This window comes from Leucoraja erinacea, chromosome 11 (assembly GCF_028641065.1).
Source record: "Leucoraja erinacea ecotype New England chromosome 11, Leri_hhj_1, whole genome shotgun sequence".
Taxonomy (NCBI): Eukaryota; Metazoa; Chordata; class Chondrichthyes; order Rajiformes; family Rajidae; genus Leucoraja; species Leucoraja erinaceus.
Window position 1 is genome coordinate 13,144,323 of NC_073387.1, and position 25,202 is coordinate 13,169,524.

Consider the following 25,202-nt stretch of genomic DNA (forward strand, 5'->3'; position numbering starts at 1 on the left):
TTATAAAGTGCTGGAGTAACTCAATGGGTCAGGCAGCATCTGGGGAGAGAATGAATCGCCGATGTATTGGGTCGGGACCTTTCTTCAGACTGAATGTTGAAGGGGGAGAAAATTAGAAAAGAGAAGTGGTGACAGGAGAAACCCTGGCAATGGAGAGGTGGGACACAAAGTGCAAGAGTTACTCAGCGGGTCAGGCAACATCTCAGGAGGACAGGGATAGGTGACGTTTTGGGTCGAGACCCTCCTTTAGAGAGATAGATGAGTACAAGTGAGAGGGGTTTTGATTGGCAAATAGGTGGAGTATGTGATAAAAACTGGAGATAAAAAGGAGATACAAGAGTATCAGATAAAAGTGTCTCCAACCTGACATTCTTTTATTCTTCTTATCTAACCTCACTTTGTCTCCTTTTTCATCTCCAGTATTTGTCACTTGCTCCACTCCTCTGGCAAACAAACCTCCTTCATTGTATCTACTTATTGCTTAAAGGGCCTGACCCACTTAGGCTATTTGTAGGCGACTGTCATAGTCGTGGCAGGTCACCGAAAAAACGGCGACTCGACCCTTCGACATAAAATTTGAAATATAATCATTAATTTAACACCAACAAAAAAATGAAGTCAGCACCGGCGACAACCTACGTCACCTGGCGACAACTACGACAGCACCTACGTCAGGAGAATTCAAGCTACGCTCATTGGCATCAAACCCACTGTCGCCGACTGTCTCCGAAAATTCTTCAATATGTTGAAAATCCAGCGATGACCAGAAAGTCGCTACGACTTTTTTGGGCGACTGAGGAGACTACTCACGACCATGCAGGCGACACCCCGGCCTAGTCACCTGTAGTCGCCTAAAATATAGCCTAAGTGGGACAGGCCCTTAAGGACACAAAGTGCTAGAGTAACTCACCACTGAGCTGTGCAGCATCTCTGGAGAACATGGATAGGTGATCTTTTGGGTCCCAAAGGTTCTTCCAGCTTTTGATTTGTTGCAGCATCTGCAGTTCCTCGTGTCTCTTGAGGCTCTCAATCTAGGTTGATTAATCATATCCCCTGTCATTTCTTCCCTGAGAGCGGGGTGGACAATCGAGAGCGTGGGGAACCCGCGCTGCTGAGAGCTACCTGGCTGACCGAGAATGAAGGAATGACCCAGTGGGGGTCCGCCAAGAATGAGGGGGTTACCAGGCAGGGGGCCGGCGGGAATGAAGTGGCGCCCAGCGATGAGGGGGCGCCGAGAATGACGGGGGCACCCGGACGGTGGGCTGTTGAGATCAAAGGGAGGCTTGACTGGCGGGGGCTGCCTGCTGCCGTGTGCGGAGACACGCCTGGTTTGCCGTTGCGAGCAGAAGATTAATCTGTTAGGTGAACTCGTAACTTTGTCAGCGCCAAAAACATGACGGCTCTATTGTACTACCTAGATGAGGCCTGTCGATTTTACCGGGTTGTATGCAAAACAAAGCAATGTAGGGTCTTTCTGCAGAACCATTAATTCTGTGTCTCTTCCCACAACTGCTGCCTGACTTGCTGAGTGTTTCCAATACGTTCTGTTGTTTATATTACTGTTTAAAAAAAAGAAATTTGCTTAGAAAATGCTAATCATGTTCACATATTTAATTCATCAATGTGTAATGAATTGCATAATCACACAATTGACACAGTATTAATTAATATTGCAAGAACGACGGCCTCCAAAAACCATGGTGTAGTTAATCAGCGCTACAGACTTTGCTGTCTAACATCGGTCCAGTATTTGAGGCCTGCAATATTTAAACATAATATAACTAATTGGTATTCAATGCTTGATATTGAAAAACTTCCATGTGTTGAATTAGTGTTACAGATAGGCACTCATTAACCAAGCTCCTTACAAAATCATTGCAGTTGTAGATATATTGGACATATTTACATGTCTTTACATATTGGGATAGAAATGTGTTGAGAACAATACTTGGATCCAGACCATCTATGTAGCACTGCAAGATGATGCTATTTGAGTGTTGGGCTATTGAATAAAGATTTGACAAATAGAGGGAATCAGCTAAGATTCTTCATTTGTGAGATGTTATCTTTACATTTATCACATCTCTCATCTTCAGTCAACATCGGCCGTTGCTTATTGCATTTCCATTTGGATTTTTCTGGTATCTCACCAAAGATGCCATCTTCTTTGTGCCTGTTTCTTCTATGAATTATTTTGAACCATTTAACAACTGAAGTATCCGAGTCAAATCCAGATAAATCCTCAACCTTGTTATCTGGCCAGATCGTTGGGTAATGTAACCTGAGTGGGAATCCTAGAAGTCAAAAGAGTACAGCATCGGAACCAGCCCCTTGGCCAGTAATATCCATGCCGAACATGATGCCATTAAACTAATCAGCTCTGCCTGTACATGATTCATATCCCTCTACTGCCTGCACATCTATGTGCCCATCTGAATGCCTCTTAAATACCACTATCATATCTGCCTCCACCACCATCCCTGGCTGTGCATTCAAGGCCCCCACCTCTCTATGTAAAATACTTGCCCTTCACATCTCCTTTAAACTTTGCCCCTCTCACCTTAAAGTCACACCCTTGAGTATTTGACGTTTCCACCCAGGATAAAGGTTCTGACTGTCTACCCTATCTATTTCTCTCATAATTTATATACTTCTATCAGGTCTTCCCTCAGCCTCTGAAGCTTCAGAGAAAGCAATCCAAGTTTGTCCAACCTCTCCTTACAGCTAATATCTTCTAATCCAGACAGCGTTCTGGTAAACCCCTTCTGCACCCTCTCCAAAACCTCCACATCCTTTCTGTTTTGAAGCGACCAATCCTCCAAATGTGGCAAAATTAGTCCTATAAAACTGCACCATCACTTCCTGACTCCGAAACTCAGTGGCCAAAGTGATGAAGGAAAGCATACCGTAGGCTTTTTTGCTGCTCTATCAATTTGTGTTGCCACTTTCAGGGAATTATTTTCTCAGAATCTTCCACATTGCCTGCCTTGAAACACAAATGAGATATTCCAGTGTGATAGGGAATGGAACTGCGCTGCACAGGAACAGGCCCTTCAGCCCGCAATGTCCATGCCAAACATGTTGCCAAGATAAAGCAATCTCCCCTGCCTGTACATGATCCATAACCCTCCAATCTCTGCATATCCATGTCCAAATATCCTTAGTCTCTCAGTCAAGTCGTCAACTTTATTTGTCACATACACATACAAGATGTGCAGTGAAATGAAGGTGGCAATGCCTGCGGATTGTGCAAAAACTACAGAACAGAATAGAACAGAACCATTATTTACATGTCAGAATTTTTTTTTTTTAAAGACACAACACAACAGTAAATTAGTACAGTAAATTAGTCCCTGGTGAGACAAGAGTTTACAGTCCTGATGGCCTGTGGGAAGAAACTCCGTCTCATCCTCTCTGTTTTCACAGCATGACAGCGGAGGTGTTTGCCTGACCGTAGCAGCTGGAACAGTCCGTTGCTGGGGTGGACAGGGGTCCCCTATAATGTTGCTGGCTCTGGATCTGTACCTCCTGGTGAATAGGTCCTGCAGGGGGGTGAGTGTAGTTCCCACAGTGCGTTCGGCCAAACGTACTACTCTCTGCAGAGCCTTCCTGTCCTGGGCAGAGCGGTTCCCAAACCAGATTGAGATGTTGCCGGACAAGATGCTTTCTACAGCCCCAGAGTAGAAGCACTGAAGGATCCTCAGAGAGACTTTGAATTTCCTCAGCTGTCTGAGGTGGTAAAGGTTTGGTCTCTGCAATTCCAAACCATATAAAGAAAAATGGGACATAAGGTCATTTTATCTTTTACAGGATTTTTCAATTAGATCTTTGCTTATCTGTACATTAACTGCCCTTAGAGTTACATTTTAAGTCATATTTAAAATAAAGTCATTGACAAGACGTGAGTGGGCATGATCAGTCGTTGTAATAAGAGATTCAAAATCACTTTTTTCAACTTCTCCAATAAGCATCGTATAGTGTTTAAAAAAAACTCGCTTTGGCGAAGTACTTTTTTAAATAAAAATTAAGGTAAATGAAATGCTTGTGCTATTTGTCCGGCGAATCAGTATTCTAGATGAGTTGGCTCCTCTCCAGCTTTGACGAGGTTCCAGGAGGCTCCAGGTTTTCGATCTCGGAGCCAAGTCTTTCCCATGACAGCTTACGGAACTGGGACTGCAGAATGCATGGAGAAATTGTACTGGGAGGAGCGGGAGCATCGTACTGAAGGATGCCACTGAAGTCTGCCTAGAGGCGGGGGAACTGAGGGGCTGCGATCGCAAGCAGGACAGGGAACACAGAAGACGAGTTCTCCTGGAGCAACTCCGCACCAGGTAAATGGTTCTCACCTGTGAAACAAAAAGAAGTTGCTGCTCTCATGCCTGCTCGACGTCGGTGTCTCGAAATTGAAATATGCGGCGCCGCGCTCTGAAGTTGTGAAATGGTTCTTTACCAAAGATAATCTTTCAGGACAGTCGTACCTGATGAGAGTTTGCAGCAAGTTAGAGAAGAATTGTTTCACGGCTAAAGCGCTAATCTCCTGCGAGCGCATTGAATGTCATTTGGGATTTAATTTTAAAGAACTTAATTAACCTGGGAGAAAAAAAAAGTTATTGAAATCTGCAAAATTAAACCACCTTTTCTGTAGGAATTTTTCGATACAATCTACATTGATATTTAAAAAAGTAAAACGTAATAGAAACAGAAAAATAGGTGCAGGAGCAGGTCATTCGGCCCTTCGAGCCAGAACCGCCATTCAATATATTCATGGCTGATCATCTAAAATCAGTGCCCCCGTTCCTGCTTTTCCCCCATATCCCTTGATTCATTTAGCCCTAAGAGCTAAATCTAACTTTCTCTTGAAACTATTCAGTGAATTGGCCTCCACTGCCTTCTGTGGCAGAGAAATCCACAGATTCACAACTCTGGGTGAAAAAATGTTTAATCATCTCAGTCCTAAATGGCCTGCCCCTTATTCTTAAACTGTGATCCCCTTAATGTGTATCTGGTGACGGGAAATTGAGTTAAGGGTCCATTAAGACAGAAGAACAGTCGTTAAGGGAGCTTCCCTCGGCGGAAATGTTCCCCTCAAATAGGTTAGATACAAAGTGCTGGAGTAACTCAGCGGGACAGGCAGCATCTCTGGAGAGAAGGAACGGGAGACATTTCGGGTCGAGACCCTTCTTCAGACACCCCTCAATTAGTTCATGTAGTTGGAGTCGGATCTAAGTTTAGGAAGCATGTCGCTCTCCTCATTTGTAATATAAACGCATGTTCAAAGCGGCGTGAGAAAGAGTTTTACTTGGAGAAATAGGGTGTTAGCTGTAGTTCAGTTGGAAACAGCCTTGACTGTGAACCAGAACTTTGTGGTTGATCTTGGAACCTGGGCATTGTAGATTGCCTTAGGAATTGGAGACACTTTATTGTAGCCCAGTGGCAGTGCACTGTTGCCCAGGCTCTTCTGATGAAATGTTAAATTAAAATGTTGTTCGTGCTTGGATCTTTACATGTGTAAGATGTGTTACATCTTTCAATCACCATCAACAATACTAAAAAAATCAGTGATCATGTCACAATCACCAAGCTATTTATGGGAGGAATTGTGAGCATACTTTTTGTTATGTTTTCTATGTTGGACCCTAAAATATTTTAATTTTTTGTTAGGATGTCAATTTGGTGAAAATGTTGCCATATAACTACCAGAGTTTATTTATTTTCCTTTAAAATGTTTTGCAGTAATTGAATAGATTAATTTGTTCTTCCATTGAAAATGAAAGAAAACAGCTGAAGCAAGTCAAGTCAAGTTTATTTGTCACATACACATACGAGATGTGCAGTGAAATGAAAGTGGCAATGCTCGCGGACATTTGTGCAAAAGACAAACAACAAAACAACCAAACAAATTATAAACACAATCATAACACACGTATTCTTTTACATAATAAATAATGGAAGGAAAAACGTTCTGTAGAGTTAGTCCCTGGTGAGATAAGGCGTTTACAGTCCAAATTGCCTCTGGGAAGAAACTCCTTCTCAACCTAGGAATATGAAATAACAGAAGATGGTGGAAACACTCAGCAGGTCAGGCAGCATCCGTGGAAAGAGAAACAGGTTTGGGATCTTTGGTCGGGCTGATCAATGACCTGAGCCCTGATTTGTTTTCTTTGTTGAAACCAGGAACTGCAGATGCTGGTTAACAAAATAACACACCCACACAGTGCTGGAGTAACTAAACGGGACAGGCAGCATAGAAGGGTGTATAATATAATCTATCCATGTTTTCCAGAGATGCTGCCCGACCTGCTGAGTTACTCCAGCACTTTGCGTGTGTGTGTGTGTGTTTTTTTTTGTAAGCCAGCATCTGCAGTTCCTTGTGTCATCAGAGATAACGAATCAGGTGTCAAATCTTTAATCAGCCTGACCAAGGATCTCAGATCTGAAATGGGTAGACAAAAGTGCAAGGGTTTTGACCCGAAACATTGCCTATTTCCTTCGCTCCATAGATGCTGCTGCACCCGCTGAGTTTCTCCAGCATTTTTGTCTACCTTAGATTTTCCAGCGTCTGCAGTTCCTTCTTAAACACTTCAGACCTGAAATGTTAAGTTGTTTCTCTTTCCGTAGCCAATGCCCGACTTGCTGAGTAGCTTGGCCATTTTCTAATATGCTCTTTAATTATCTTCTCAAACCACGTCACCGGGTAAAAATTATTCATTTCAATCTGATTAAATGGTACAAAAATCTCAAACTTATTCACAAGCTATCTTAGACATTATTATAAGATTTCAAACACACAAAACAATGGAGCACCTAAGTCTTGATCAGTCTTTCTTGAGTCTATGTGCCACTGAAGTCAAAACCTACCCGATTTCTTGCAGTAACTTTATCTCCTTCTCTTTCATATTGTGTTCCACATTTGGAATTATTCACTGAAGCTTTCAAACATTTATCTGAACACCACAATAAACATAGGAGTGCACATTTGAGCAAAATGAATGCATAAAAGTAAAAGAACAGTATTATTCCATGAGCTACCTGGAATTTTGATAATCGTTTGTTGTTTCTGTTATGGTATCATATGCATAATCCGGGCCATTTCATGGATGTTATGAATTTTTTACTTGATTTGCATTGACAAATATATGCTAAAAAATGTTTAACAAATATTCTTTGAAAAATTGGAACCTCATTAAAATATAAAGAAAATGCCGTTTGGTACCAAAAATATTCTAGGAGCAGAATTAGACCATTCGGCCCATCAAGTCTACTCCGCCATTCAATCATGGCTGATCTATCTTTCACTCTCAACCCCATTCTCCTGCCTTCGCCCCATAACTGCTGACACCCTTACTATGGCCTCTGGTCCAAGCCTCTCCAATTGATGGAACCATCCTCTTCACATTCACTCTATCTAGGCCTTGCTTTCTCTACAATACCTGTCTCTCCACCTCTCTTCGTATCATCTGTAAACTCCGCCACAATGCCTTCGTCAATTCCCTCATCCAAATCATTGATATACACTGTAAATAGTAGCGGCCCCAGCACCGACCCCTGCAGAACTCCACTTGTCACTGGCCACCAACCAGAAAAGCTCCCTTTATTGCCACTCTGCCTTCTGCCGTTCAGCTAACCCGCTATTGGAAAGTCAACTGGTGAATGAATACATTTTGTCAAGTCTGTGGGAAAGGGATGCAAATGCTATTCTGTCCAAACCAGACTGTGACGAATTGTAAATTCAGTTCTGGAAAATGACCATGATTCTAACCATAATTCCATGGAACACAAGAGAATGTATTTTCTCCTGATGGTGAGGTGAAATCAATAACACCTGGCAGGTGATGGAACATATTAAAAGTGCCCGTTATGCATTTGTGGTTGTCTTTTTCCACCTGGTGATTACTGAGCTTGGCTGTGCCTGAGGAATGGTAGCCAAGCATGTCCTTGTAGGCACAGCGGAGAATCTGGAAAAGTCACCACATGCTGGATCTGACATTTTCTAATTGAATGCAAGTTGCTAATCACCGTGCATTGAAAGCGCCCATTGTGGGAAGAGGGGGGAGGTGAGGTTGGAAAGAACGGAAGCACAACAAAAATGGGAAACTTAGCAGGTCTTGGATCCCACAGTAATGAATAGTGCTCTTTGGTTACAAGGTTTTCCAGCAATCATTTTGAATGTTTGCTCCACATTCCCAGGATAAACATAACAACAGAAGATCCCAGTGTGCATGTTTCACACTTGCAAAAGGTCTCTTCTAAATGTTGTCACCCACTCCTCGATCCCCATCTAAGTACACAGAATCGCAAATCAAAGATCGTGGTGTGAAATGGTTGATGATGTTCTGGAGGCTGGTGGTGAAGTTTTAAACTAATTGGCTGTTGTTATCACAGAAATTAGTTCATGAGATGCAGGCAGACCAGTATTGCTTGAGGAAAGAAATATTGTTATTTGCAAAACTGTTTGCTCACGACTTCAAACACAAAATTGATCACAGTACTGGGAAGCTCATTTTGAAATTTTCCATGATTTGAGTTTCTGAAATCCAACATCAATGTTCAGATAGAATATTTGTCAAGCAATGTCCCTTGACCAAAACTAGGACATAATATGTGCGAATGGGAAGAAAATGAGCATAAATAGACTTATGTATCTGCAAATCATCTGAAGTAATAAGTCTTTAGAACAACCAAAAATTGATACAAAACCTTGAAGTGGTCAAATTATACGCCCTGACTTACGTAAGGGTTATGCACCGTGAATCTTAACGTCATTTAGATTTCACCTGTCAGAATCACCATCCACACCCCTTGACCGGAAATACTCACTATGTCTGAAGACCTTAAACATTGCCTGTCCATGTTCTCCAGAGATGCTGCCTAGTCCGGTGAGTTACTATAATGTGGAATTCTCTGCCACAGAAGGTAATGGAGGCCAATTCAGAGTTAGATATAGCTCTTAGAGCTAACGGAATCAAGGGATATGCGGACAAAGCAGGAACGGGGTACTGATTTAAGATGGTCATATTGAATGGCGTTGCTGGCTCAAAGGGCCAAACGGCCTACTCCTGCACCTCTTTTCTATGTTTCTATGTTTCAAGACTTTGTGTTTGTCACTGAGAGTATTAACTGTCTCATTGGCGTCCGACTGTGTTCGGGGCACTTTCTGAGGCGCGCGGCCTTCTGGGTAAGCAACGCTGCCATTGCCACTTGTTTCTGATGTAAACTTGAATGATCGTAGTGTGTTGTTGAAATTACATACTGCCTTGATTGCACTAGGAACTGCTTACGTAAGTGTGAGTTTGTGTAAGTCGCCTATTGCATAAGTCGGGGGTGGGGGGGGGGGGGGGGGGGGAGTATGTATGGATCAATAATATTTAGCTGTTTTCTTTAGGAAGGAACTGCAGATGTTAGTTTACATTGAAGATAGACACAAAATGCTGGAGTAACTCAGTGGAGCAGGCAGCATCTCTGGATGCTGTTTTCTATGACATATTTATGCTTCAGAAACAGTGGTTTTTCTGTTCCATATTAATAGAAAACACACTAATTATGATACATAATTATTGGTTTGCATTCTGTGTCAGTTGTGGTTTTTGGCAAGCCCTGGGTCTAAATGTTCAAGACAAAAAATGATCAGGATGTAAAAGTATGTCACATGAATGTAAGGTTCATAAAATGAATGATATATGGCTTTGGTGTGCACACGGACATGGAATGTGAAATATATTTGCTCCTTTTTTTGGTCTAACGTTGAAGGCAGCGATCAGAATGATATGAGCATGGTTGCCTCTACAGTCTGCCTGACAGTTTCCTATCTGTGAGCTGTGCCCACAGTGTCTGAGGACACAAGACTGCACAAGAGAGTCAAACTCTGTGAAATTAGTTATGAGAAACGTAATGTAGAAACAGCCAATGTTCAAAGGGTTCTGAACATGTTATACAGATTGGGATGAGCAATGAATTTAAATCAGAATGAGTATTAGGTTATTGAGAGAGAACATGATATTTATATGTGGAGCACATGTGCAATAATCATCAAAGCGTACAGCAAATATAAAACTAATCATGTACTGAGACATATTGCACAGAAGTTGATTATATTCAAGCAAACGTAAATAATGAGGATAGACGCAAAAAGTTGGAGTAACTCAGTGGGTCAGACAGCATCATCGGAGAAAAGGAATAGGTGACGTTTCGATTCGAGACCCTTCCTCAGTCCGAAAAAGGGTCTCGACCCAAAACGTGACCTATTCCTTTTCTGCAGAGATACTGTCTGACCCGCTGAGTTGCTCTAGCATTTTGTGTCTATCTTTGGTTTAAACCAGCATCTGCAGTTCCTTCCTACACATAGTAAATATGTGTAATATGTTATTATTCCTGTAATGCCAGCTCATTGTGCTTTCCTCCTTTCTTTTCCTCTTTCCTTTTTATCACACCATGGACAACAGCAACATTAGCCATCATTAGAATTGGCTTTGGTCACCAGTGCTAAAGTGATCTCGGAGTCCTCGAGTAACTCAGTGGGTCAGGCAGCCCCAGAAGGGTACCGACCCGAAAACATTATCTATCCATGTTCTCCAGGGATGCTGCCTGACCTGCTTGAGTCACTCCAGCAGAGTTACTATTGACTTACTCCACATAAATAATGTGTTTTATTTTGTAAACCAGGATCTGCAGTTCCTTGTGTCTACAATGCTAAAGGGATACTGTGCCTTATGTATAAAGAGATACTTATAAAGGGATTATGTCCTTTAATAATACATTGTAAAATGCCCTATAAAGGGATACTGTGCAATGGTCAGCCAGTGGACTCTTTTACCATTCAGTTCAAGGAATATCTGTGGATGATATCTGTGGATGAATGTAGAATAAGAGGACTCGTTTCCCTAGCCACCAGATGATACAAAGATACATTCCTACACTTAGATTCCATCTTCATCTTCACTTTTAAAATCCATCTTAAAATCTTGAAATTCCATCTCTCCAATCACTCTTTTATCCTGCCCCCGTTGTTATATTTTTGGCTCATTTTTGTTTACATTCTACTCTAAAAACACATCCAGCAGTTCCGATATAGGGCATGATGAATAATTTTGTGGCATCTATTTTTAAGCTAGCTTTCCTGTATTGGATAGAATTTGAAGAACTATGTAAAGGTTAGATCTAGGACTGATGGGGGGGGGGGGGGGGGGGGGGGGGGGGGGGGGGGGGGGGAAAGGAATGGACATCTCTTTGATCTATATTTGTTTAAATTGCCATTGCTACATGATACAATTTGATTGTCGGATGTGAACAAGTTATTTGCTTTAAGTGCACACATTATGCAAAGCATAACAGGTACTCAGAATGAATTCTTTGCAAAAACAGGCATGTTAGGTCAAATAAGCTCCTTTATAAAGGAGCTGTTTCAACATCTAAAGACCAGGACAGGGTTACACAGCTGATTAAAAAAATATAGTCTCAGTGATGAAAATCACAAAACTACCAGATTGTCATTAAAAGCACAGACACACAAAAGACTTTGGGGTGGCACAGTGGCACAGCTGGTAGAGCTACTGCCTCACAGCACCAGAGACCCGGGTTTAATCCTGACCTTGGGTGTGTTTGTGTGGAGTTTGCATCTTCTCCCTGTGAACACATTGAATTCCTCGCAAGAGTCAACCCAAAGATGTGCAGGTTTGTAGGTTGAATTGCCTCTGTAAAATTGCCCCACTTGTGTAGGGAGTGGATGCGTCAATGGGATATCATAGAACTTGTATGAACAAGTGATCAATGGTCAGCATGGACTTCATGTTTCCATGCTGTACGTCTAAACTAAACTACACTAAACTAAACTGCAGCTTGAACCTAGAGAAAAAAAAACTTCTGGAGGGACTAAGGTACACAAAAATGCTGGAGAAACTCAGCGGGTGCAGCAGCATCTATGGAGCGAAGGAAATAGGTGACGTTTTGGGCCGAAACCATGGGGGGACTCATTGGTTTGAGCAGCATCAGTGAGAGAAAAAAACTACTCCAGCAGTCAGCCATTAAAAGCCCATTTAGTTCATGGAAGGAAATTAGCTACTCCTACCCATTCTAGCCGGCTTATGACTACAAATCCACCAATGTGATATATTTCTCCTCAGTTCATGGATAATTAGGATAGGACAATATGGGCCAGCATTGAAATCTACATCCTGTGAATGAATAAATAAGCTTAATAGTGTGTGATTATGCAAAGTCTAACTGGATATAATGGATCTATGTGGATTGTAAAATGGTGAATCTCTGGAACTCTCTGCCACAGAGGGTAGTTGAGGCCAGTTCATTGGCTATATTTAAGAGGGAGTTAGATGTGGCCCTTGTGGCTAAAGGGATCAGGGGGTATGGAGAGAAGGCAGGTACGGGATACTGAGTTGGATGATCAGCCATGATCATATTGAATGGCGGTGCAGGCTCAAAGGGCCGAATGGCCTACTCCTGCACCTAATTTCTATGTTTCTAAGCGTTAAAAATGTGTGAGGTATTTGGTTAATTTTCTTTGAATACCATGCTCACTAGTTGCTGGAACCTGTAAAACCAGGCCCAACATTGTATCTTCCATCAGGAAACAGAAGGGAGAAAGTTTAAGGCAAGCAAATTCAGAGATGGCATTCTAATGATTAACAAAAATATTCTGTGTAGCACAGAAAGCAATGAGCTGAATAATTACACACCAGCCAGTCTAATATCAGTGGTGGGAAAATCACTGAAAATGATTTGGGATGAATGCAAAGCAAACTTCAACACTCCAACACTTTGTGTCTATCTTTAAGCAATGACAGCCAGTGAGGATTATTTCAGAGAAGATAATGCATGGCCAACTCCAATGAGGAAAGAAGGTGAGCATTTTAGGTGGCGTCTCTATGCAGTCGATGAAATACTTCAGAAGGTATCTGTCTGTGCCTTTCATGTCCATAGCAAGGACTATGGAGCAGAGAGGTCACGTTAGAAACATCTAAAGCACTTCTTGGCCAAAGCTTGTGTGTGGTTTGCTATGTTACAGGAAGGCTGTGATAATCTTATAGAAGACACAGTGGAAATTTGCGAGCACACAGCCAGGCCTGCAGCGTGCTTGTTATGAGGAGAGATGTGGTTTGGATGCTGTTGTTTTCATTGTCAAGAAGGTAGTCAAGATACAATTTAATTGAGAGTGCAAAATTATTATACGCATTGACATGGTAAATAGAAGTAACCTTTATCCATTAGTCCAAAGAACAGTTATCAGGGGATGTGGGTTTTAAGCAATTTGTAAGAGAAATTAGAGGAGCTCTTAGAATGGTTGGGGTTGGGGGTAAATTGCTTAAAAGGATAAGATTGACAGAAATGTTTAACACATTTAAAAATAATCTCGATGAGTAAAACCAACTGTAACGTATAGAACTATAGACTGGGTGCTGGAAAATGAAATCAGTTTCTTAATGGCCAACATAAACACTACAGACTGGTGGTTATAAGGTCGTGGTCATGTGATAGGAACAGAATTAGGCCATTCGGCCCAATAAGTCACTCAATCATGACTGATCTATCTCCCTCTCCTAACCCCATTCTCCGGTCTTCTCCTCATAACCCCTGACACCTGTATTAATTAAGACTTTATCTCTGCCTTAAAAATATCCATTGACGGTCTCCACAGCCATCTGTGGCAAAGAATTCCACAGATACACCACCCCCTGACTAAAGATTAGAGTAGTTACTCTGTGATCTGCTGTGGTGTATGTCCTTCACTAGTACTGCCATAGTACAGTTAAAATGGCCACATAGGAACTGCAGCTGCCGGAATCTTGAGCAAGAAATAAAGTGATGAAGCAAACTCAGCTGGTCAGGCAGCATCTGTGGAGGGAAAGGACGGATGATGTCTCGGGTTGGGATCTTTCTTAAACTTGAGACTTGAGAGTCTAACTTGACTGATTTTAGGAGTAGATGGAAGTATGTTACAGTGATGCTCATCATTCCTGGAGTGATTAGTGAAGGCAAGAGGATGGTGGAAAATATTGTCCACAGTCTATATTTATGATCTATGCTGAACATGCTTAGTTATGGACATCAGATAGACACAGAGTTACGTTCACCAATGAACTAACCTGTTAAATAAGTAGTAAGAATGAATTGAAGATAGAAACATAAAACATAGAAATTAGGTGCAGGAGTAGGCCATTCGGCCCTTCAAGCCTGCACCGCCATTCAATATGATCATGGCTGATCATCCAACTCACTATACCGTACCTGCCTTCTCTCCATACCCCCTGATCCCCTTAGCCACAAGGGCCACATCTAACTCCTTCTTAAATATAGCCAATGAACTGGCCTCAACTACCCTCTGTGGCAGAGAGTTCCAGAGATTCACCACTCTCTGTGTGAAAAAAGTTCTTCTCATCTCGGTTTCAAAGGATTTCCCACTTATCCTTAAGCTGTAACCCCTTGTCCTGGACTTCCCTAACATCGGGAACAATCTTCCTGCAAAGATGCTGGCTTTATCTGTTTTTGTTTGGCAAAGTTAAGGGGTGTGGAACTGTAACTCTAGAATGAAGAGACAAAAGGAGTGAACAGTACAAATAAACATGAGGAAACATATGAGAATGATCAAATACAGGGGGAAAATTGAAGATTTGCTGCAAGAGGTTTGCTTTTCTGCCAGACATCAATAAATGTGGTCTTTTCTGTTAACATCCCATAGCAAAGTTGTTTTGATTTAAATAATCAGAGGTAAATGTTAATTTGAAATGCTGTGTTACTGCTTTGCTCTTTATTGTTCAGGACATATATTAATCAGTGAAAAGAATCACATTCTACGACATTTGAATATGTCAAGTGCAAATGACAAACAAAACAAAATCTAAGTTTCATTTAGTGAATCACTCCCTCAAGACTAAAGTTTTTCATCAGCCTGGTTCGTTATTAAGTTGACCAGCAACTCCTGTTGGATGAGCCTCTCCCTGGCTGTTTAAACCTGATATGTATGTTTTCAGTGATATAGCTGGCAGGCTCCACAAGCATGTGTGTACATGTCTTCAGCAATCAGAAAGTACAGAGGGTGGACCAAAATGCTGCAACTACTCAATACGACTGAGTACAGTCGGTCAGAAAAAAAGTGTCAGGCTTTTCAAAAAAGCTTTGTCCTCCCCACCTCAGATTGAGTAGGTAGTGATTAGTCAGCAAATGGGGGAGGGGATGCTTACTCAAATTGAAAAATTAAATGCAGAAATAAGATACAATAGGATACTAATTCAGAAGACAGAGCAAACACATTTAGCTGTAATATAAAATGAACTTGTTAAAAGGGTAGAGCAATCAGCATGTCAATGGACTGCAAGGTGAACAAAGAGTTTCCTGCGTTGATTTCAGGTCTTGCATAATCACAGGATGTTCACAAATTCTTGACAGTATTTTCAAAGCATCGCCTCTGTTGTAATGCTGGCAGCTAATATATGCACAAGGTCCCATCGACAGCAGTAAACTGATCCATTAGTAATGCACGAGTAATTAACATTAACAGTAGAAAGCTCCTTGACTCTTGATTGAGTTTAGTTTATTGTCACGTGTATCGAGGTACAGTGAAGAGCTTTTGTTGCATGCTAACCAATCAGTGGAAAGACAATAAATACATGATTGCCATAGAGGGACTGCAGAGAAGGTTCACCAGACTGATTCCTGGGATGTCAGGACTGTCTTATGAAGAAAGACTGGATAGACTTGGTTTATACTCTCTAGAATTTAGGAGATTGAGGGGGGATCTTATAGAAACTTACAAAATTCTTAAGGGGTTGGACAAGCTAGATGCAGGAAGATTGTTCCCGATGTTAGGGAAGTCCAGGACAAGGGGTCACAGCTTAAGGATAAGGGGGAAATCCTTTAAAACCGAGATGAGAAGAACTTTTTTCAGACCAAGAGTGGTGAATCTCTGGAACTCTCTGCCACAGAGGGTAGTTGAGGCCAGTTCATTGGCTATATTTAAGAGGGAGTTAGATGTGGCCCTTGTGGCTAAGGGGATCAGGGGGTATGGAGAGAAGGCAGGTACGGGATACTGAGTTGGATGATCAGCCATGATCATATTGAATGGCGGTGCAGGCTCGAAGGGCCGAATGGCCTACACCTGCACCTAATTTCTATGTTCCTATGTTTCTATGATGACAATCGAGCCATCCACAATGTACAAATACATGATGAAGGAAATAACTTGAATTACATTTAGAGCAAGATAAAGTCCAATCAAAGGTAGTCTGAGGGTCTCTAATGAGTAGATAGTAGTTCAGCACTGCTCTCAAGTTGTTAGTAGGATGGACAGTGCCACGGTGTATTTTATTCCTATCTGAGTAGTTAGATAAACCCTCAGTTAAAGGTTTCATGCAGCTCCTCTAAAAGTGCATCACTTCCTTAGTGCAGCACTAAGATGCCAGGTAGAGATTCTGTGCTCAGATTTGAAAACTCACCTTGTTAGTGGACTAAGAGGCAAGTGTGTTACCTGTGAGGAATGGCTATGAGTGGTTGGTCACCAGTAGATGGTGTGATCAAGGTTCAAGGTTTGTTTATTGTCATATGTACCTATTAAGGCACAGTAAAATTCAGATTGCCATAGTCATACCAATAAAGATCAACAGGACACCCAAATACAATTTTAACATAAACATCCACCACAGCGACTCCCCCATATTCCGCACTGTGATCGAAGGCAAAACAAGTTCAATCTTCTTCCCTTCTATAATGTGTTGTGTCCATTTTCTTTATCTTTTTAACCTTTTTCTATGGTTTGTATGAAACATTATCTATTTTATGTAAAACACTTTGGTGTCAATGCGAGTTGACTTAAAACGTGCTATATAAACAAAACTTACTTACTCCTTTGTTCTTTTGGGTTCGGGGCACTCAAACCTTCCGTTGTCGGGGTGATCTTGGCTCCCACAACCGGCGGTCGACCCTCCGCATCGGGGCGATCAAGCTCCCGCATCGGGGGATCTCAGGTCCACGGGCCGGGCTATTGGACTCCCAAGTCGGGGCTGGTGGAACCTCCTGCTGCTTGGAGCTTCCCAACATCAGTCTCTACCAGAGACTGTGAGCTCCTCGATGTTGAAATACGCAGGCCACATTTGGAGCGTCGATACCAGGCAAGGGATCGCAGGCTCCGATGGTAAGTCCACGGCCCCACTGTAGGGCTCAAAGTCAATCTCGAGCAAGGCCGTCAGCTCCATGATGTTAGGCCGCAGAGCAACCTGAGATACGATCCGGAAAGAAATCGCATCTCCGGCAAGGTAAGAGAGTGAAAAAAAGTTTCCCCCGACCACCCCCCACATAAAACAAACCAGAGAACATGAACACATACATTAACATTAACATGCACTTTTTAAAACACACTAAAAATAACAAAAAGACGAAAAGACAGACAGACTGTAGGCGAGGCTTGTTCTTGGTTCTTGGTTTCTTGGTCCTCCAAAATATTCCAAATGGAATTTACACCGCCCGCTGGTAACTCAATGGAGAGTGTGCACATACGAGACTCGTGAATCCAAAATATATCGGGGAACCTTGAATAGGTTTCAAAATTCAGAAATACAAAAAATAAGAGATTGTGCCCATTATTTAATGATGCAGGACTAATCTGACTTCGGGCTGTTGGATAGCTCCAAATAGCCAATGTCCAACTGAGCTCCAGAAAATAGTTTCAGGTTAATGATCTGACCAGTGCGGGGTTAGGTGAATTCAATGGAAATAACACGAGGATTGACCTTAAAGTTGTTGGTTTAGGAATGGACACATTCTTGCAGCAGTTTTGCATGCACAATAAAGCACCGACAATAAACAATCATACAATATATTATCAATAATGCCAGATAACAGGACCATAATAGTGAAATATGCAATGTAACCCTTCTACAAAGTCTGTAGTAGTTTGGTGCTTGTGATTAGGGTTCTGTACTTTGGTTCAAGTGTCTGATAGTTGGTGGGAAGAAGCTGTTCATGAACCTGGAGGTAACGATTCTCAGGATCCTGTGCTAGGATCCAGGTTCCTAGTAGTAGCAGTGATATGAGAGTGTGGCCAGGGTGATGTCAGTAGCTGCTTCTTGAGGCAGCACATCCTGGAGACGCTGTCCTTGGTGAGGAGGTCAATATTCAAAGGTAAACATAATTGCTGGAGAAACTCAGCGGGTGAGGCAGCATCTATGGAGCAAAGGAAATAGGCAACGTTTCGGGTCGAGACACTTCTTCAGACAACACTTCTTAGGCAACATCTACCACTTTCTGCAGACTCTTGAGTTACCAAACCAGGCCGTGAGGCGACCACTTCTAAATTCTGAAGCGTCAATCAGGAACTTGGTACAGGCCTCCCATCTCCGCAACATCCCAAAAATTTTTTTTAATAATTAACACCAAATTAATATGGTAAACCTTTGTTGAACTAGCCCTATTGCAAGTACACTCTTACTTAGTTTGTCAACTACGCACAGTATTTTAGTTCTAATAAAATGCTGAGATTCTGATATCTATATCCATAAATCATACAGTTCCCTAGACCAGAAACAAACCGTTTGACCCAACTTGTGCTGATGGTTCAGTATCTTGCTAGGCTGATGCTGGTTCCCAGGCCACCTACCACTCACCAGGCCTCCAATTCCCACCCTCCTTTCGAACCACTGAGGACCCATGTTCCCTCTCAACTCTGTAGGTGGCTTACTTTATGCTCTCCTTTTCTCACATCATAGTCTCTGTTCCTGCGCTCCCTGGAACTCCAATGCTTTGTTTTGTTTGCAGTCTTGCATAACCTACGTCTAATTTATAATCAGGTGTGTTGTCTAAGTCTATGTGCCTGTGAAGCTGCTGCAAGCACCATTTTCATTATACCTTGTACCTCAACATACTTGTACAATTGACAATATACTTGACTTGAAACTCACCTGATCTGTTTCTCATGCTCCCTTAAACCCCTGTTCCACGGTACAAGTTCATTCCACGAGTTCTCCCGAGTTTGCCCTGATTCGTACTCAGATTTACGGTAATGGCCACTCGTCGGTACTCGGGGCTCTCGTGGACATTTTTCATCATGTTGAAAAATCTTGAGGAGTCTTCCCGTGCTTACCTACTGTTAGCGAGTCTTCCCGAGTACCTGCCATTAGCGCTAAGAGACGTCCCCGAGCTCCGATGAACCCGCTACATTCATTCTCCGTGCTTACCACGAGTTTGATTTTTTTTAAACTCGGGATAGCTCATGGAATGAACTCGCACCGTGCGACAGGGCTATTAATACTTATTGGTTTCAACAGAACAATTGATTATGATGTGTAACATCATAAAAAAAAATGAAATTAAATTATGCACGAGTAATAGTAGAATAATGTTTGATCATCAGAAAATCTGCTCATCCGAGTGTGGCAGGTGAACAGAGTTTCATTGTACTGCCTAAGCTTCCTTTGTTATTGCAGTGGGGCGTCTTTATTTTTTACATTTAAATCATCTTGCAATAAACATACAATTTGCCTTCCTAATTGCTTGTTGTACCTGCATATTAGCTTTCAGTGATGTATATATGTCCTCTGAAAACCAACTTCTTTCAGCTTGGTATCATCAGCAAACTTGGATGTACAATATCTGATTCCATCACTCAAGTTGTTGATAAAGACTGTGAACAATTGGGCCCCAGGTCAGATCCTTATGGCACTCCACTAGTCATTGACGTGACAGTCAAAACAGCGGACCAACCCCTCCACTTGCTGTGGAGACTGAGGAAATATCTCCAATGACTCTTATTAACTTCCAGGGGCGCCGGGGGAGATGGCAGCCCTGCCCGCAGTCTATTTGTCTTTTCACTCTTTTTGTTACTTTTTAGTTTGTTAAAAGTTTTTGTTTTAATGTTCTTCGGTTTGTTTTATGTGGGGGGAGGGGGGAGGTGGGAGGGGATCGGGGGAAACTTTTTTTTCAAGTTCCTACCTTGCCGGAGATGTGATTATTTTTCGGATCACATTCTCCGGGCTCTGCGGCCTACCTTCGCTGAGCTCGAAGCCTCCTCGGATTGTTGTGAGTCCCACTACGGGGCACGGACTTAACATCGGAGCTGATCCCTTGCCTGGGATCGCTCCCGCCGCGACTACTGCGGAATCACTATCAAGAGCTCGCAGTCTATGGGAGAGGCCAACGTCACGGAAGGTTCACCAGCCCCGACGAGAAGTTCGATCGCCCTGAGCGGGGTAGCTGACATCCCCTCGATGTGGGCGCTTGGTCGCCTCTACGCGGAGGGCCCGAATGCGCCGGCTAAGGGAGTCAAGATCGTCCTGTCAATGGGGGCTTGAGGCCCACGGCCAAGGAAGAACTAAGGAAAGGACTTGAACTTTATTTCGCCTCTCATCACAGTGAGGAATGTGTAAGAGTCACAGTGGTGGATGTTCATGTTAAAATGTGTTTTTGATTGTTCTGTTACTTTTAATTGTATGACTGACCTGGCCAATGAAATTCCTCGTATGTTGCAAATCATAGTTGGCGAATAAAGTGTGATTCTGATTCTGATGTCAGTTTATTACACCAATCCCATGTGCTTTAATTTTATTTAATAACCTGTCATTTGGCACCTAATTGAAACCAATTTGAAAGGCAGCATTTCCTCTGATTTCCTCCAATTCTGTTCTACTAGCAGCACCCTTAAGAAAGTTCTAAGAAGCTTTGTCACACAAGTACTGTAGATAGAGTGGTAAAGAAGATGTATGGTGTGCTTGCCTTCATCGGTCATGGCATAGAGTATGAGTCAGCTTGTCATGTTGCAGCTTGATAGGATTTTGGTTTGGCTGCTTTTGGAGTGTTGTGTGCAGTTGTGGTGGCCCCATTTCAGGAAGGATGTCGAGGCTTTATCTTAGATTGTTTTCTATGGAGCATCGGAGGCTGAGGGGAGATCTGACAGACGTATATAAAGTTATAAAATTGTGAGAGGCATTTTAGGATAGATAGTCAGAACCTTTTTGCCAGGATGGAAATCTCAAAGCCTAGAGGGTATAACTTTAAGGTGGGAGGGGTAAAGGGGAAAAGAGTTGTGTGGGGCAAGTTTTTGCACAGAGAATAGTGAGTACCTGGGGTGGTGGTAGAGGCAGATATGATAGTGGTATCTGAGAGGCTTTCAGATAGACACATGGATATGCAGGAAATGGAGGGATATGGATCATTTGCAGGCAGAGAAGATTAGTTTAACGGCATCATGGCATGAACACTGGGGACTGAACTGTGCTATACTGTTCTACATTCTATGTTTTATCAGACATAATAATAATAATAATAATAATACATTTTATTTATGGGTGCCTTTCAAGAGTCTCAAGGACACCTTACAAAAATTTAGCACGTAGAGGAAAAACATGTAAGGGGAATGAAATAAATAGTAGAGACATGACTAGTACACAAAGTAAAGACAGAATACAATTCAAAACACAATATGAGGCAATTAGTGCACAGATGAAAAGGGAGGGGGACGTGGGGCTAAGGATAGGCAGAGGTGAAGAGATGGGTCTTGTGGCGGGACTGGAAGATGGTGAGGGACACGGAATTGGGGATCAGTTGGGGGAGGGAGTTCCAGAGCCTGGGAGCTGCCCTGGAGAAGGCTCTGTCCCCAAAACTGCGGAGGTTGGACTTGTGGATGGAGAGGAGACCGGCTGATGTGGATCTGAGGGACCGTGAGTGTTAGTAGGGGGAGAGGAGGTCAGTGAGATATGGGGGGGCCAGATGGTGGAGGGCTTTGTAGGTGAGGATCAGGATTTTGTAGGTGATCCGTTGGGAGATGGGAAGCCAGTGAAGTTGTTTGAGGACTGGAGTGATGTGATGCCAGGATTTGGTGTGGGTGATGAGTCGGGCGGCTGCATTCTGGACCAGTTGTAGTTGATTGATGTAGGTGGAGCTGATGCCAAGGAGAAGTGAGTTGCAATAGTCCAGTCGGGAGGAGATGAAGGCATGAATGAGTCTTTCAGCAGCGGGAGGTGAGAGAGGTTCTGAGTTTGGCGATGTTGCGGAGATGAAAGAAGGAGGTTTTAATGACATGGCGGATGTGAGGCTCAAGGGTGGAATCAAAGATCACGCCAAGGTTGCGGGCCTTGGGAGATGCGGAGACAGTGGTGCCGTTGATGGTGAGAGTGGGGTTATTGATTTTGCTGAGTGTGGCTTTGGAGCCTATGAGGAGGAATTCTGTCTTATCGTTGTTGAGTTTGAGGAAGTTATGTTGCATCCAGGTTTTTATAGCTGACAAACAGGAGTTGATATGGGAGAGGGGGGGCGTTGTGGGGGGATTTGGTGCCGAGGTAGATCTGGTTGTCATCGGCGTAACAGTGGAAGTCCAGGTTGAAGTGGCGGAGTATCTGACCAAGGGGGAGGATGTAGATGATGAAGAGGAGGGGGCTGAGTACGGAGCCTTGGGGAACGCCTTGAGTGACTGTGGCTGTAGCAGAGGTGTGGTTGTGGAGAGAGATGAAGTGGGATCTGTTGGAAAGGTAGGAACGGAGCCAGCTGAGTGCAGAGCCTTCAATGCCGAGGTCCTCGAGACATGACTTCCCATTCATAAACTCTGCTATGTGGGTGGAAACCAGAGCATCCAGAAGAAACCCATGTGATCACTGAGAAAATCAGCAAACTCCACGCAGACAGCACCCAAGGTTAGGATCGAACCTGGTGACTGGCACTGTGAGGAGTAATTCTATCAGCTGCATCTCTGAGCCTTCCTCAAAGAATTTTGCCTTATAAAAATGTGTAGGATGACAATCTATGGATCCAGCTCATGACTCCTGCTATGAAAGCCTTTAGAGATGGTAGGCAGGTCCTGGGGGTTTATTATCTTTCAGCTCCATTAATTTAACCAATTCTATATTGTTGCTCATCATTCACTCTGGAATGTCGGTCTCCGTAATTGTCAGAACGTTTTCATTGCCATCCTTTGTGAACGTAGGGATAAAATATTTATTTAATTTCCCTGACATTTCCTTATAGCCCAATATCATTTCCTAAATTATATTTGCTATCTTTTCCTTTATTACACATCTATTAGAAACTGAACTGGAGGTGATTTTATGACTATAGTAAGGAAAGAATATAGTAACCAAGAATGTGTAACCAAAGAGAGGATAATGCTTCTTGAAGCCAAATTGGTCATTTACGTGTCGACCAGTAGGAGATGGGCAAAGTCTTCAGTCATAGTGGCGCAGCGGTGGAGTTACTGCCTTACAGCAAAAATGCAGCACCGGAGACCCGGGTTCAATCTCGACTACATGCGCTGTCTGTACGGAGTTTGTACATTCTCCCCGTGACCTGCGTGGGTTTTCTCTGAGATCTTCGGTTTCCTCCCATATTCCAAAGGCGTACAGATTTGTAGGTTAATTGGCTTGATGGATTATCCAGTATAAAATTGTCCAACTTCCAGTCTAGTCCCTGGTGGACTCTTCGGAAGGTAGAAGGTACAAAGTAATATTTCTTCCCTGTTTTTACTGCGGAGAAAGGCATGAAGAAGAGGGAACTTATGGAAATTAATGGCGGTCTTGAGGACAGTCAATATTGCAGCCGAGGAGGCACTGGATATCCTAAACTATGGGAAGATAAATCACCACTTGTTACCAGAAGGTACTAGAGAGGAATCTGAGGAATAAGATAGACATGCATTCGGAAAGCCAGGGGATGATTAGGTATAGTCAGCATGGATTTATGAATGGGAGATCATGTCTCATGACTTGGAAATATATCATAGTCCCTTCAATGTCTCTGGGTCAAAATCCTGGGACTCTCTCCCTGACAGCATTGTGGGTGAAACCACCTCAAGAACTGCAGCAGTTGAAGAAGGCAGTTCATTGTCACCTTATCAAGGACAGCTAGGAATGGGCAAAACCCACATTCCTTGAATGAATAAAACTAAAGTATACGTTTTGATGTCTTAACATTCCCATGGAATTGCCAACGTTCCCAAGAAGAACTGAAATAATGAGTGTCATCTAGATACCAAATATAGGATCTCAGAGGGTCAGGCAGCATCTATGGAGGCAGAGGGATGGTTGATATTTTGGGCCGAGACCCTGCATCAGGGCTGATTTGATTCCAACATCTGCAGTCTGTTGTGTCTCCAAGGATTGGAGAGTTTAGAACTGCTTTCTTTGGAGAGGTGAAGGCTGAGGGAAGATTTATTAGAAACATATAATATCCTGGGAGGTCTGGATAGATTTACTATTACTCCCACTGGTGTAGTGGTCATGGACTAGAGGTCACTGACATGCAATGAGGAAGTAATTTTGTTGTCTCTGTACTGTACACTGACAATGACAATTAAAATTGAATCTGAATCTGAATCTGAAGTAGACAATGAAGAGAGACACAGGGAGAAACTTACTTTGGCAGTGCGTAATTGTGGTGTGGAATATACTGCACACGGGTGTGGTGGAGGTATGTTCCATCGCAAGATTCAAGTGAACATTGGATAAATATATAGTGGGGAAAATGTTACAAGGCTGTGGAGAAGCAGGTGGAACCAGTGTAGGAAGGAACGGCAGATGCTGGTTTAAACCGAAGATAGACACAAAACCTGGAGTAATTCAGCGGGTCAGACAGCATCTCGAGAGAAAAGGAATAGGTGACGTTTTGGGTCGAGACCCTTCTTCAGAACAGTCTGTGGAATGGTCCTGACCCGAAACATCCCCTACTCCTTTTCTCCAGAGATATTTTTTTTCTTCAAAATAGACTTTATTCAGGTAATAAATATATACAAACATGAACCGGGTGAAGAATTCATCCGACATTTTCGGAGGCTGTACAAATTGTTCAATGCAGTTTATATACATTTCTCACATTTCACAAGTGTGTCCCCCACCCATGCCACTCATGTGGCCCCCTGGTGTGGGATACCTTCCCTTATTTTTGAGGGAAGGCATCCCACGTTTTCTCCAGAGATACTGTCTGTCCCCTGAGTTACTCCATCATTTGTAACTATCAGCAGATGGAACCAGTTGCTTTAATAGTCAGTGGGATGCCCTTCTTCTGCTTAACTTTTCGCTGGTTCTATACCATTACCATTAATTATGCTTAGCTGGTGTGAATCATTTCCTTAGAAATGTGAGCTGTTTTATGCAGGACATTAATGATGAAGAAGAATAGCTTTTGCTACCTGTAGTGAGTCACTCAATCTGGGGAAGTGCCCGAAGCACTTAACTCTTTGATGTCAATGGTTATTAACTTTATTGTGGCACCCACTGAAGAATCTG

At 42.8% G+C, this 25,202-nt stretch overlaps 1 protein-coding gene across 1 annotated transcript in view; it reads left to right on the plus strand.

Moving 5' to 3' along the window:
- Window positions 1-2,615: 2,615 nt before the first annotated feature.
- The window catches only part of fat2 (FAT atypical cadherin 2), a 172,840-nt gene continuing 150,253 nt past the window's right edge, over window positions 2,616-25,202 (plus strand). The window contains exon 1 of the mRNA XM_055642663.1: window positions 2,616-4,331. The gene's annotated coding sequence lies outside the window, so the exon portion shown is untranslated. The remainder of the gene's footprint in view (window positions 4,332-25,202) is intronic.